Genomic DNA, 13,987 nt, shown 5'->3' with positions numbered 1-13,987 from the left:
GCTTTTCTCAAACGGACGTTTGAACTCGCCGGTTGTAAATGTAAGCACATGTGCAGACAAGAGTTTGTTTTGAAATGCATCTCCATACATTTACTGGCATTCAGTAGAGTAATGCATTCTTATGGTAACTTCATTAATACGCTTTATATGTTATATACTGTACCTGTCAGTCACTGAAGAACAGTACTTTGTGCATCACATGTATTTCGGATATATTAATTGGTGCCCAAGGGCTCATTATATAAATGTTTTAGAGAGATATGGCTATCAAACCAACTGGTGTCTGAATAAGATACTATACACTTTGAAGGCAGAGCCTTTAAAAAATTGAAGTTAGGTTTAAATGTTAGGTTATATATTAAAATATTAAACAATGCATATGCTGCCATAATTTTAAAATGTATTTCCCCTTCTAGTTTATTAAATTTAGGGAAAATTGACGCGAAGTGCATTCAGTGTCATGTGTATTCACTGGTCTATAGTTAATGTTACTCTGTTGGGACAGACTGATTCATGCTTTTGCCAAAAATTACATTTAGACCAGTTAGTTTAATAAAATTGTAAAAATTTATCGAAAATTTAAGTTCTGTAGATTGATATGTTGTTATTCAATGCTATGAGCTCTATTTTTAAGTAGTTTAGGAACCCAAAACCTGTTTTTCTGATGCCACTTTGTATTACAAGTAGGAGAGAGCGGGCACAAAGTAACGCTTTTTGGCTTTGGTTCTATCAATCAAAAATGAAAGTTAGTTTAATAAATGTTATTACACGATCAACATTATAGCAGCTTAAACATGCATTTTAGTCTGGGAGTAGGATAAGCCTGGGAAACCACCCCTTAAAGGAACACGCCCACATTTTGGGAATTTAGCTTATTCACCGTATCCCCCAGAGTTAGATAAGTCCATACATACCTCTCTCATCTCCGTGCGTGCTGTAACTCTGTCTGACGCAGCCCCCGCTAGCTTAGCTTAGCACAAAGACTGGAAGTGGGTGGCTATAGCTAGCATACTGCTCCCAATAAGTGACAAAATAACGCGATCATTTTCCTATTTATGTGTTGTGATTTGTATAGTCAAACCGTGTACAAATAACAAGGTGATATGAGACACAGCGATCTTTTAACAGTATACATACTGAGAACTATATTCTCTGAAGACGAAGCACTGCCGCAGGGGCGGAGTGGTCTGCTCGCAGCACACGAGAAGCCCCTGGTGAGGAGCAGAGAGTTCGGTCAGAATTGTGCGGGTCGCTCCGCCCGTGCGGCAGTGCTTCGTCTTCAGAGAATATAGTTCTCAGTATGTATACTGTTAAAAGATCGCTGTGTCTCATATCACCTTGTTATTTGTACACGGTTTGACTATACAAATCACAACACATAAATAGGAAAATGATCGCGTTATTTTGTCACTTATTGGGAGCAGTATGCTAGCTAAAGCCACCCACTTCCAGTCTTTGTGCTAAGCTAAGCTAGCGGGGGCTGCGTCAGACAGAGTTACAGCACGCACGGAGATGAGAGAGGTATGTATGGACTTATCTAACTCTGGGGGATACGGTGAATAAGCTAAATTCCCAAAATGTGGGCGTGTTCCTTTAAAGTTTGTTTGTGGGACCTACTGTTATCGTACAATTACACTGAAAGTGACAGTAGCGCAAACGTTACATCTCATAGGTGGAGTTAATTGTAACAAACAGAGTTTGTTGTAACATCTGCTAGGGCTGCATGATTCATGCTAAAATGTGAATCACGATTTTTCTCTTTCCCTTATTTTAGACCCCCTTAAAATTTAGAGTAATTTAATATATTGGCTGTTAAATAGTACCTGTGATTTTTGTACTATGGATCTGGCCAACCTTAAAACTTTAAAAACACTAAACCTTTAAAAGACTAAACAATCAACATTTTGAGGCATCAGAGAGAAACGCAGACATGTTACAATGATCCCCTCGTGCTAAAAACCCTTTCTAATGGGAACTTGTGGCGGTGATACATGAGTCCGTTTCTCAATCTGAAGGCTGCAGCCTCTGGAGGTCGCATTTCTAAGCTGCGCATTATAATTTCAGAATATTAACAATTAACGTTATAAAGTTGACTACTATTTTTAGTTAAATATAAATTGTAAACTGTAGTATGTTTATGACTTGCGAAAGTAATGCTCCGTCAAAGGAATAGTCTACTCATTTTCAATATTAAAATATGTTATTACCTTAACTAAGAATTGTTGATACATCCCTCTATCATCTGTTTGCGTGCACGTAAGCGCAGGAGCGCGCTGCGACGCTTCGATAGCATTTAGCTTAGCCCCATTCATTCAATGGTACCATTTAGAGATAAAGTTAGAAGTGACCAAACACATCAACGTTTTTCCTATTTAAGACGAGTAGTTATACGAGCAAGTTTGGCGGCACAAAACAAAACGCAGCGCTTTTCCAAGCGGATTCAAAAGAGGAACTACATCCCACGGCGCAACAGCACCCCTGGGAGTACTCCGACTCGCCTGAAAAGTCTGCTCCCCTTCTCACTCTCATAATGGGAGAGGGAGGGTGTTACTGCGCCGAGTCGAAGTACTTTTTATTTCAAAATGCTATAAATCTATTAAATCAATGTATAAATGTGCATTCATCTTTACCATTTTATATTTATTTAGTTGATAGTGGTATACAATGATTAAAAAATAAACATTAATGGCATTAACCAAAACACTTACTTTGTTATATTAAGAACACTGTCATTGCTGCGGTTATACTTGACGTCATCTCTTTACATTTTTCACAGCGATCAGCTGTAAAATGTTTTGGTCCTGCTCGATTTTCATTGACTTTGAATAAAATAATGTAAAGTTTTCATAAGATCCTCTGGGGTCAATGTTTTAGCATGAGAAGCTTGATGCTGTCGGGAGAACAAGCACCCGAGTGCCTCTTGCGGAAATTATTAGATGTTAATGGCTTACGTTTCTTTCCCGTCACAGAAAACCATCACAGGTTTATCAATGCCATTAAAGTATTATTTTGTTTTGTTTGTTGATCACGAAGTACAAACTAGATGAGGAAAACTAGGACTCTGTGTACTCAGCGCGCCGCCATTGTTTGTTTACATTGCGTGACTGGTAATTTCAGGAATGGATTTATTGCGTTCTGTAAAAAAGGTGGAGTGGCGTTTATCGCATTTTGGGAAAAAAGGGAGAAAAGATGACAGAATAACACGGCGTATATTGGATTTTGCGTAAAATTAAGAATTTACTTTTAAATACTGACCTGATATAATACTACAACCCCAAAACAGAAAAAGTTGGGACATAGTAGAAATTGTGAGTAAAAAAGGAATGGAATAATTTACAAATCTCATGAACTTATATTTTATTCACAGTAGAATATAGATAACATATCAAATGTTGAAAGTAAGATATTTTGAAATGTCATGCCAAATATTGGCTCATTTTGGATTTCATGAGAGCTACACATTCCAAAAAAAGTTGGGACAGGTAGCAATAAGAGGCCAGAAAAGTTAAATGTGCATATAAGGAACAGCTGGAGGAGGACCAATGTTTAGGAATAGGAATGTTGTCCCATTCTTGTCTAATACAGACTTCTAGTTGCTCAACTGTCTTAGGTCTTCTTTGTGGCATCTACCGCTTTATGATGCACCAAATCTTTTCTTTGGGTGAAAGATCTGGACTGCAGGCTGGCCATTTCAGTACTCAGATCCTTCTTCTATGCAGTCTTGATGTTGTAATTGATGCAGTATGTGTGGTCTGGCATTGTCATGTTGGAAAATGCAAGGTCTTCCCTGAAAGAGACGACGTCTGAATGGGATCATATGTATCTAGAACTTGGATAAACCTTTCAGCATTGATGGTGCCTTTCCAGATGTGTAAGCTGCCCATGACACACGCATTCATACAGCCCCAAACCATCAGAGATGCAGGCTTCTGAACTGAGCGCTAATAACAACTTGGGTTGTCCTTGTCCTCTTTAGTCCGGATGAAATGGCGTCCCAGTTTTCTAAAAAAAACTTCAAATTTTGATTCGTTGGACCACAGAACAGTTTTCCACTTTGCCAAAGTACATTTTAAATGAGCCTTGCCCAGGGAAAACGCCTGTGCTTCTGGATCATGTTTAGATATGGCTTCTTTTTTGACCTACAGAGTTTTAGCTGGCAACAGCAAATGACACGGTGGATTGTGTTCACTGACAATGTTTTCTGGAAGTATTCCAGAGCCCATGTTGTGATTTCCATTACAGTAGCATTCCTCTATGTGATGCAGTGCCGTCTCAGGGCCCGAAGATCACGGGCATCCAGTATGGTTTTCCGGCCTTGACCCTTACAAACAGAGATTGTTCCAGATTCTCTGAATCTTTGAATGATATTATGCACTGTAGATGATGATAACTTCAAACTCTTTGCAATTTTTCTCTGAGAAGCTCAGAAAACTATTTTTCGCTGCAGCATTGTGGGAATTGGTGATTCTCTGCCCATCTTGACTTCTGACAGACACTGCCATTCTGAGAGGCTCTTTTTATACCCAATCATGTTGCCAATTGACCTAATAAGTTGCTAATTGGTCTTTCAACTGTTCCTTATATGTACATTTAAATTTTCTGGCCTCTTATTGCTACCTGTCCCAACTTTTTTTGGAATGTGTAGCTGTCATGAGATCCAAAATGTGCCAATATTTGGCATGACATTTCAAAATATCTTACTTTCAACATTTGATACGTTATCTATATTCTACTGTGAATAAAATATAAGCTTATGAGATTTGTAAATTATTCCATTCCTTTTTTACTCACAATTTCTACTGTGTCCCAACTTTTTCTGTTTTGGGGTTGTAATTTTGGCAGTAACTCATTTTTTTCAAAAATGGCGTTTATCGCGTTTTGGAACCAAACTCTTCATATATACACGTATAAACCGCACTGGACTATATGTTGCGTTTAGAAAATGATTTCACAAAATCCAAGCAGAAGAACAGACATTTAATCTGGAAAGGCAAGTTATTCAAGTAAACAATAGCACAGAACAGCAGGCTGAATAGGTGTCCTATAAAGCAACATAAACAGTTATTTACACAATAGCATACAGAACATAACTGGGTGGCTGAATAGGATAAATTAACACGACAAGCCAAATCAAGTTCAAAAAGGTCCCGAAGTCATTCCACATCACTGAATCCATTGAATTACATAAATACAGGAGCAGCATAGAGCAGACTATTGCGGCTGCAGAGGTGGCACGGTTCACAAAACCCTCGGTTCGGTTCGTATCACGGTTTTATGGTCACGGTTCTCGGTTCGGTACGGTTCTTGTTGTTATTTTTTCTTTTAATTTTTAACACTCCAGAAATGTATTATCTTATTAATGTATTAATTAACCATAATTTAGGATACAGTATTAGAAAAGTTATATCATGTAATCATGCACAAACTGAATTTGACTTTAAGCACATTATTGGGACCATCTCTGAGGAAAGCCAGGTGAGATTTAGATACATCAAGAAGCATTGATGACTTTAACATGGTTTTCATTTATTTGACAAAAAAGAGAATGTTTATTGCCATCTACATGAACTTATGTGCCTTTTTAGCACACAAAGATAACTTGCATTTATCAAACTGCCAACTTCCGTGTAGCTTTAAGATTTATCACTGAGAGGCTGCTTAAATACTGCAAAGTATATGTGAACGAGAGAGAAACATAACGTTTACACCTGTAATATTTAAGTCCGTCTCTTTTGTCCACTTTTGACCACTTCTGTCCTGATTACTTTGAGAGGCAATATATGAAATAAGATCGCGCAACTTTCACACGCTAGCAAAATGAAACTACGCGGAAATCAGCCGCTTTCGTTTTATCAGTGAAAGGCTAAAAATAACGCTGCTCACTAGGGGTGTAACGATTTACCGTGCAAATGCGCTTTTTTTCAATGAATGAATTTTAATTAATTATTGTGAAATCCCGGCACATCCGAACGCCAGGGGGCGCTCTCGGGCAGAAACTCCCGTTGGGCCACCGAAGAAGTAGGATTACTGTTCTTCAAATTGTTTCAGGTATTTTCATGATAATAAAGAATATTTTAAATGATTTTGTTTAACGAGTGTTGCTTTTTTAAATGCACGCTATAAACGACTCCGACTCGTTATGATTTTAGATTGATAAGGACTTCCTACTGACCAAATGCCCTAGTACACGGCATGCACAAGCTGTGCATGAAACAAAGAATCGCAGCCTTGCGATTCAGAATCGATTTCAGACAGGCATTTTTAATGGGACACACGGTTGAATCGTTACATCCCTACTGCTCACCGTATGTTTGGAGAAGGAATATACTATTGTATGTTCCCGGTAGAAGTCAGAAAAGACATGAAACATTCTGTTCAGTAACTCAGATTACGTTAGAAAAATGGGCGGAGAGAAGGTGGTCTCCTGTGGTTGTTTGAACACATTCAACACATAGACTGCAGTTCTATCTATTGTTTTATTTCCGCTGTCATCATAGGTAACATGAAATAAAAATGTTTCCACACAGCAAACTTATACGATGCTGGCGCGATTCTTGAAAGAGAAACACGCTATCTGAGTTCACATACAGGGCACTAGGCTACATTGCGCATGCCATGAACCGTCGAACCGTGCGACGCACACACGCTCCGAACCGAGACAAGCGAACCGAATGGTTCAGATTTTTTTCATGAACCGTGCCACCCCTACTGCAAACGGTAATGGTTTCTCTTGGTTCATATGAATTCATTTTGACATATAAGTTGCACCTGACTATAAGTTCCAGGACCCACCAAACTATGCAAAAAGTGTGACTTATAGTCGGGAAAATACGGTAATTGTAACACTGTGTTACAACTAACCCCGCTGTGTAAAATGTTTTCAATCCCAGCTATCAGTTACTAAGAGTTGCTGGCATGTTTCAAAATTGTGTTATGTTTTAGGTAACAAGACAATGATTCAAATAATATAAGGTTGGATTTTGGTTACTTACACACCCAAATGTAGAAATTAGGGGTGTCCATGGTTAACCGATTAACCGTTAAAAATTGTTTAACCGAGTGAAACATTTTGCTCGGTTAAGTGGCATCAATGGCGAGCATTGAATTTAGTTATAATACATTTTTGCACCACCAGAGACCGCCAAAGCGCTTCCAGACATTTGTAATGTCCACAAGTTGTAGCAGTTTTCTAATATGAAGTGGGCAAAGAAAAGCACAGCGTGAGAGCACTTTAAAATCGAGAATGACAGGGCAAAATGCAAGTATTGCAATGCAGTGCTTATATACTTCATGTACAACCTAGGGTTGCTGCGGTGACAGAATTTTCCCACTGGTTAATGCATGCAGACGTGCGCATTTTACTTTCACTTTTGAATTACGCAATTGTTTAAATGCAGCGCTTGCGTAAGCTGCATTAAATCGCGTATGAATTAGCATGCTTATGAATAAACAGCTGGTTTAATTAAGTGTTTGAGTCAATGTGCGCAGGTAATTCTCGCAGAACTCGCCAGTTCCAAGCAGTGCAACCGGCTACTCCTCCATAAAGCGCTGCTTGAATGATGGGTTTATTGTTTTTCTTGATAAAAAATACAACAAAACTATCTCGCTTATATTAAACATCACATATGTGCATTATAACAAAAACGAGTAAGCACGCGGCTTCTGCTCTCGTCTGGTCATTCAGCTTGCCTCGCAAACTCTGACAGAAATAAATGAAATCTGACACCTGCTGCTCTGTGACGTGACTCGCGTTCAGCTCCGCTGTGAATTCATGCAGCAGACACATTCAGTTATAAGTGTTTGCTCTCTCTAACGAAGCTAAATGATTTAATTACAAGAAAATATCAAAACGACGGTGAAAGACGGTGTCGGGGTGGGCAAGTGATCTAACCGGTGAGAGGCTGAAGCACCGGCAATCACCGTTTCACCGACTATCGCGGCAAACCCAGCCAACACCCGGGCATCATAGAGGGGCGGCCGCGGAGCCTGCGAGTACCTTCGCCCCCGCCTACCATCCCCGCGAACGCAAAGTCAGTGACATACTTAGAGGGATACTTCACCGATTTAGCATTCGGCTTTGTATCTGTGGAAGCCCGGCAGTGTTGCTGAATGACCATGTTTCCCTCCATCGTTTCCCCCTGGGAGGAGAGGTGTCTGCATTTTGGTTCTGCAGAAAAGTCCTCCGATGATGCAAAAATCGTCATGTTGCGTCGTCGGAGGACTTTTTTGCGGAACCAAAATGCAGATATCTCTCCTCTCAGGGGGAAATGAGGGAGGGAAACATGGTCATTCAGTAATACTGCCGGGTTTCTACAGATACAAAGCTGAATGCTAAATCGGTGAAGTATCCCTTTAAGCTGCTCTGTCCTTACCACTGCGTTTTATTAGTTTGTGTCCGCTCACCCCTAGTTTCAAATACAAAAACATATGGAAAAAAATGGCTAACATGGCCCTTATTGTAAAAGCATATAGCACATTTCTGGAAGACTTTGGTTAAACAAGTCTGTCCCGAAGCACACATAACCTCTACCTGTAATTTTGTTTGTTTGATTTTATGCAGACAATGACATGCATAAAATATGTGGAGTTCACACGTCTGCTCTTGTTGAGTAATTGTACATCAGCACACTGCATACAAACCTCATAACAACACTGCTGCCTGGTAATCATATCAGCTGTAGTCATGGCAACAATGCACAGGGATCAGAGCTTTCACTTGGAGAGCCATTTTTTCCTTCCTTCATTGACTCATCCTTCTTCCTCCATGGAATAACACGAGCCACCTGCTTGCACGCAAATGCCACCGTTGTTTTTTCTCAGGGCATCACTGAACACAAAGGCAGATTCCTTCCATCTTATCCTGACGTAAGGCTTGTGTTACTGACTCTGTTTCTCTGTGTTATTACTCTGTTTACAGGTTTGTCACATTTAGTTTTCTTTCCTAGATAAACTGTGTTGTTACAATGTTGGTGTTTTTGCTACATCTGTGAATAATGGCTTATTTATGTGACTAACCAATGTTAACTTACTACAAACTGTAACTGTATGGGAAAGACCTGCATAAAAATTTAAATGTGTTTACAACAAACCGGATGAGTAAATGAAAACTTACATTTTTGGGTGAACTATGCCTTTAAGCTTCACACTGTTGTGTGGTATTTGCCAGTGAGTGGTTGTTATGCCTCCACCTTGCCACTTTAAACCCTCCATCCGTTTAGTCCTCTATCAGTTTCTCCTTTTCTTTTTCTCTATGAGCTTTCATTCATCATTGTGTGATTATGTGCTTGACACTGGGCTTTTCAGAGTCAATTTGTGTGGTCTCCACACTTTGCTGTCCTTCAAAGGCCAGATTCTTAAATCTTGCTTTAAGCCTACACATCATCCCCACCCTCAGGTGTTGTCCTGGATCAATTTCCAAAGGAATGTTGTGTCTGATCGGTTGGCATACCCCGCCCAAAATCCCACCAAAACAGCTCTTATTTGTGCATCAAGCTGTTGTTGCTTGTGGTCGAGTCGCTGTGTCAAGTATGGCAAGTATTCATGATGAATATGGTGTCAATATTTACAAAGTTTTTTGTGACAGTTCTCCACATGAATTTTCTGAAACCTGAATTTTGGGAAATTATGTATTTTAATTTTATTTTCAGCCCTAAGCTGACATGTTTCTTGGAGATGTATAGATTAGGGCTGTCAATCTTCCTCTATTATCCCATTCGAATTTCATTCATTATTTTTTTTTAATATTCGATTTATAATCGATTATTTAATGCTCAAATTTGACTTATTAATATTTACTATACCTATCTACACACGTTGTAAAAACGGGCTTATGCATTGCCAATGCCACTATGAGCTCGTATAGTTAACTTGTTTTAAATTATGTCCACTAGAAGACATTGCAGTATTACTAATAAACATGTAATTATTTAATAACAGGTGATAGCTTAGTCATTAATTAGCAAGAAAGCTTAGACACAAAATTAACAAAGTTGTCAACTTTAATGAAAAATGTCATTATCAACGCAGTTCTCTTTGTTCACGTATGAGGGCTGCGTAGATCGCATCATTAGTTATACAATACTTACACACAGCACACACATCCCCTGGCCTCCAATTTCACTATTATTTTTTCATTTAACCCTCTGGGGTCCAACCATTTTGGGACACTCTCAGAGGTTCTGACATGCTCTTACATTTGGTCTTTTTTCAGTTGCTTTAAAACATAATAATGGCAAGTGTCTCATACCACTGTGTTCAGCACAAACTGGGCTAAAATATTATATGAGCTACATGTATGTACATGTTTGTATTTTTGAGAGAAAAAGGTTTATGCGTGGTTTTTAAAAAAGCTAAATTTTTAAGTCACTGATATAAGTTCACAAAACCCATACTAAACATGGTTTAACAAGACTTTCCTAAACATAATCTAGTAGTCTAGAGTTTTTTCTTTAAAATGATGTGAAAATCATCCTGCCTACTCATTCACATAAACCAATATATTATTTTAGAAATTGTAAGACACTTTTTGTTTAGAGTGGGCGTATGCGAGAAGGATTGATTGACAGCTAGCAAACAAAGGCTCGCATAATGAGATGCATAATAATGAGGCAGGAGGGAACTACAGTAAAGAATGTGAGGACAAATGGACATGTTTGTTTGAGGTTTATTAAGAAGTTAACAATATAATCAAAATAGAAATGAAGGTCAGTAGGACATTTTCAATTTATTTGGAAACAAACCCTATTAAAACACTGAACTTGTATAAGAAACTGATAAACAACAGAGCTGTAAACTTCATGTGGCTCATGTTACCATATAACTTTATGTCCAAAGAGTGTGAATATGTTTTTCCACTTCATAGTTTTGTACTGATGAGAGGGATGCAGACCTGTAAGAGAGTTATGAACAGCTGTCAGCACAAATTGTCCACAGAAATACCCTTACATACATAACTGATGGGTAAATGATAGCACTACATTCAGATAAACTATTATAAACTAAATTAGTATCTCAAATAAACATCTGCAATGATTAGTTATATAAAAAGCTGTTTTCAGATGACTGTTTTCAGATGCCCATCCCCTTATCGTCTAGCTTCTGTTTTAAACGCGTTTCTGTAAGCGAGTATGAACTTTAAAAACACATCGCAAATGGATGTGCGCGAGCTCGCGTCTCCGTGTAAACAACGCGGAGCTCATAATAAAACGGTGTCGCGTGTAAAGCGCAATGTATGGAATGCGTTGCATGTAAACAATATCATATTACAGCAGATCCCCCAGTGCAGTATTACTCAAAGTTGCCATGAAGGATACGAAAGTGAATAACTGCGTCTAACACTGTACACAGCATGTAACAATGAAATCCGCCATTACGTGATCACGCGCGTAACTTACTCGTTTGTAAACAAGCATGTAAACATGGAATCATATTACAGCACACACTTAAAAGATACAGCAGTGCAGCTGCATTACTCAAAGTTGCCATAAAGGATATGAAAGTGAATAACTGTGTCTAACACTGTACACAGCATGTAACAATGAAATCCGCCATTACGTGATCACGCGCGTACTCGTTTATAAATAAGCATGTTAACATGGAATCATATTACAGCACACACTTAAAAGATACAGCAGTGCAGCATTACTCAAAGTTGCCATGAAGGATACGAAAGTGAATAACTGTGTCTAACACTGTAACTTACAGCATGTATCAATGAAATCCGCCATTACGTGAAATCACGCGCCCTCGTTTGTAAACAATGCGAACGTTTTTAAATCCGAAGCGTGCAGTCTGCTAATGTTGCTTATGTAGGCTGAACTGCACAAGCCATAACATATTACATGATAGCAAATATAAATGAAGACAAATGACTTACAGTTTCTTCAGGAATAAGTTATATCCTTCTCCAATGCGTCTTCCATCGTTCCTCTTCTTAGGTAACGTTAAAGATAAACGCTTCTCTTCCTCAATGTCCAGACCTAAATGAAGATATTCCTCACGTGTGTGTATAAAGTTTATAATCCAAACATGCGGTAAAGTCTTTAAATCTGATAAAACTTTACGCTTTGTTTATTATTGTTGGAACAGCTGTCTCTTCATTACCATGTCAACAGCCTGAGGGCGTGGCCGCATTAGAGATAATGAGCTCAGCCAGGAAAAACTGTACTCTCTTTACTTCAATGCAGATTATATAAACAGGAAATATTTGTTTTTGATTATAATTAGCTTGTTTAAAAGTAGACATTTCAGGCTTTCTTTGGATATGTGTATTATGTTTGTGTGACGAGTATTCGCGGAGTTTCAACTGATTTTTGTAACGTGTTTTAAGAGACAGCTGGCGGAGACAGAAATGTCTGAATGCGCACCCTGTTATTTTCTTTATTTGACAAAAACACAAAGATCTCTTGTTATTGTGAATGTGAACTAATTAAAGAGGACCCTTCAGAGTTTCAAATGATGTCAAACACGTAAGTGTTTGATTATTAATGATGGAGTATTTTAAGTTGATTCTGCTATGATAAGGAGAAAACACGTCAAAACGCGTCCCCGCGTTTTTGGACCCCTGGGGGTTAAAAAGGCACATATTATGCAAATAGGTGTTTGGACTTCCACCCACCAATTTTTTCAATCCCCTTCTGACATCACAAGGGGAGCCAAATTTCAATGACTTATTTTTTCACATGCTTACAGAGAAAAACTGGGTTGTTACAGTTACTGGGTTGTTCTTCACATTTTCTAGGTTGATAGAAGCACTGGAAGAAACATGGAGAAAGTCAGATTTTCATGATACAGTATGCTTTATACGAAAGCACTCAATGTCCGTTGGTATAAGGGAGTGAGGAGCACGAGCTCATGCACATAAAGGTACAGGTTTGCTCTTAAACAAATAGGGGCATTTTAAACATGCTATAATAAATGATCTGTGGGGCATTTTAAAGATGCAATTTGCATAATCCGCGCCGCTAGAGGGCGCCAGATCAAATCAATAACAATGAAGTAGATTAATAATGCTTTGAAGCAGCGTGGACTGATGGGATTTTTTGTCTTTAACTCAAACACTGATGCCCATCAATCAGACGGGAACGAGAAATCATGTTACACAAAAGGTAAAGTAATCAAGTTTTATATAAATGTTTTGTTTGATGACATCGTTTTTTTCATTGTGTAAGGTTTCATGTTCAAAACGCAATTGTTAGTCATAGATGTTACAGTATTAGTCCAATACGATGGTTTGTTAACACAGCACAGAATTAAGTGTTCAGATGAACAAACTTACCATAAAAAAGCGAGTGGCCCAACAGATGCTATTACTTCCACTTTTGTCCACGACACTGTTGTCATGTGGTTTTTACGTCAGTAAAGGCGGTAACAAAGGGTAACGTAGATATTAACGTCATTTACAGGCGACTGCACTGACCTGTGTCACTGTTTAGGGCAGCAATTTTCTCATAATTTACAAGTAGTTGAAAACATTATAGATATTGTTAGTAATCAGCTGGACAAAATATATAACACCGGACTAGTGGTTTTTGGATATTTTACTGCAAATATCTTACAAATTGTACCTTTAAGCTGAAAATTCACATACACATTCTGGGCACACCTGAGACTTATATTACATCTTGTAAAAATGGGCATCATAGGTGCCCTTTAAAGCTATAATTAATCAATTGTCTGGGTATACTTCACATTTTACACAAACAAGACTGTAATCGTACAGTGCGCTGCAAATCAAAATAGTGTGCGTGCACTGCCAGATTTTTGCAACAAACCCCCTCAGTTGAACTGGGAAATCTCATGTCATGGGAAAGGTCAGTTGTTTATCAACAAACAAAGATAAGCAAGTAAAATAACCTAAATGGAAAAATCAACTTACATTTTCATAATAATTTAGATGAGGTCTACTTGTTGCCATAACTTTCTCACCACACAAGCCTGCTTAACCAATAATTTGCATTGAACATGTGAGAAAACCTGGTACCCTGTG

General features: G+C 38.4%; 1 protein-coding gene across 3 annotated transcripts in view; it reads left to right on the top strand.

Annotated features, from left to right (window-relative positions):
• Positions 1-13,987, top strand: part of sema4ab (sema domain, immunoglobulin domain (Ig), transmembrane domain (TM) and short cytoplasmic domain, (semaphorin) 4Ab) — a 56,339-nt gene that overhangs the window by 473 nt on the left and 41,879 nt on the right. Inside the window, exon 1 of one of the 3 annotated variants that reach the window (XM_055219507.2) lies at positions 8,710-8,865. The exons of 1 other annotated variant lie outside the window; for it this stretch is intronic. The gene's annotated coding sequence lies outside the window, so the exon portion shown is untranslated. Of the gene's footprint in view, positions 1-8,709; positions 8,866-8,894; positions 8,918-13,987 lie in introns of those variants that run through there. One more of the 3 variants, XM_055219508.2, reaches the window with a different exon arrangement.

This window comes from Misgurnus anguillicaudatus, chromosome 20 (assembly GCF_027580225.2).
Source record: "Misgurnus anguillicaudatus chromosome 20, ASM2758022v2, whole genome shotgun sequence".
Taxonomy (NCBI): domain Eukaryota; kingdom Metazoa; phylum Chordata; class Actinopteri; order Cypriniformes; family Cobitidae; genus Misgurnus; species Misgurnus anguillicaudatus.
The sequence above is the reverse complement of the archived record's forward strand: the minus strand, read 5'-3'. Positions and strand labels throughout refer to the sequence as shown.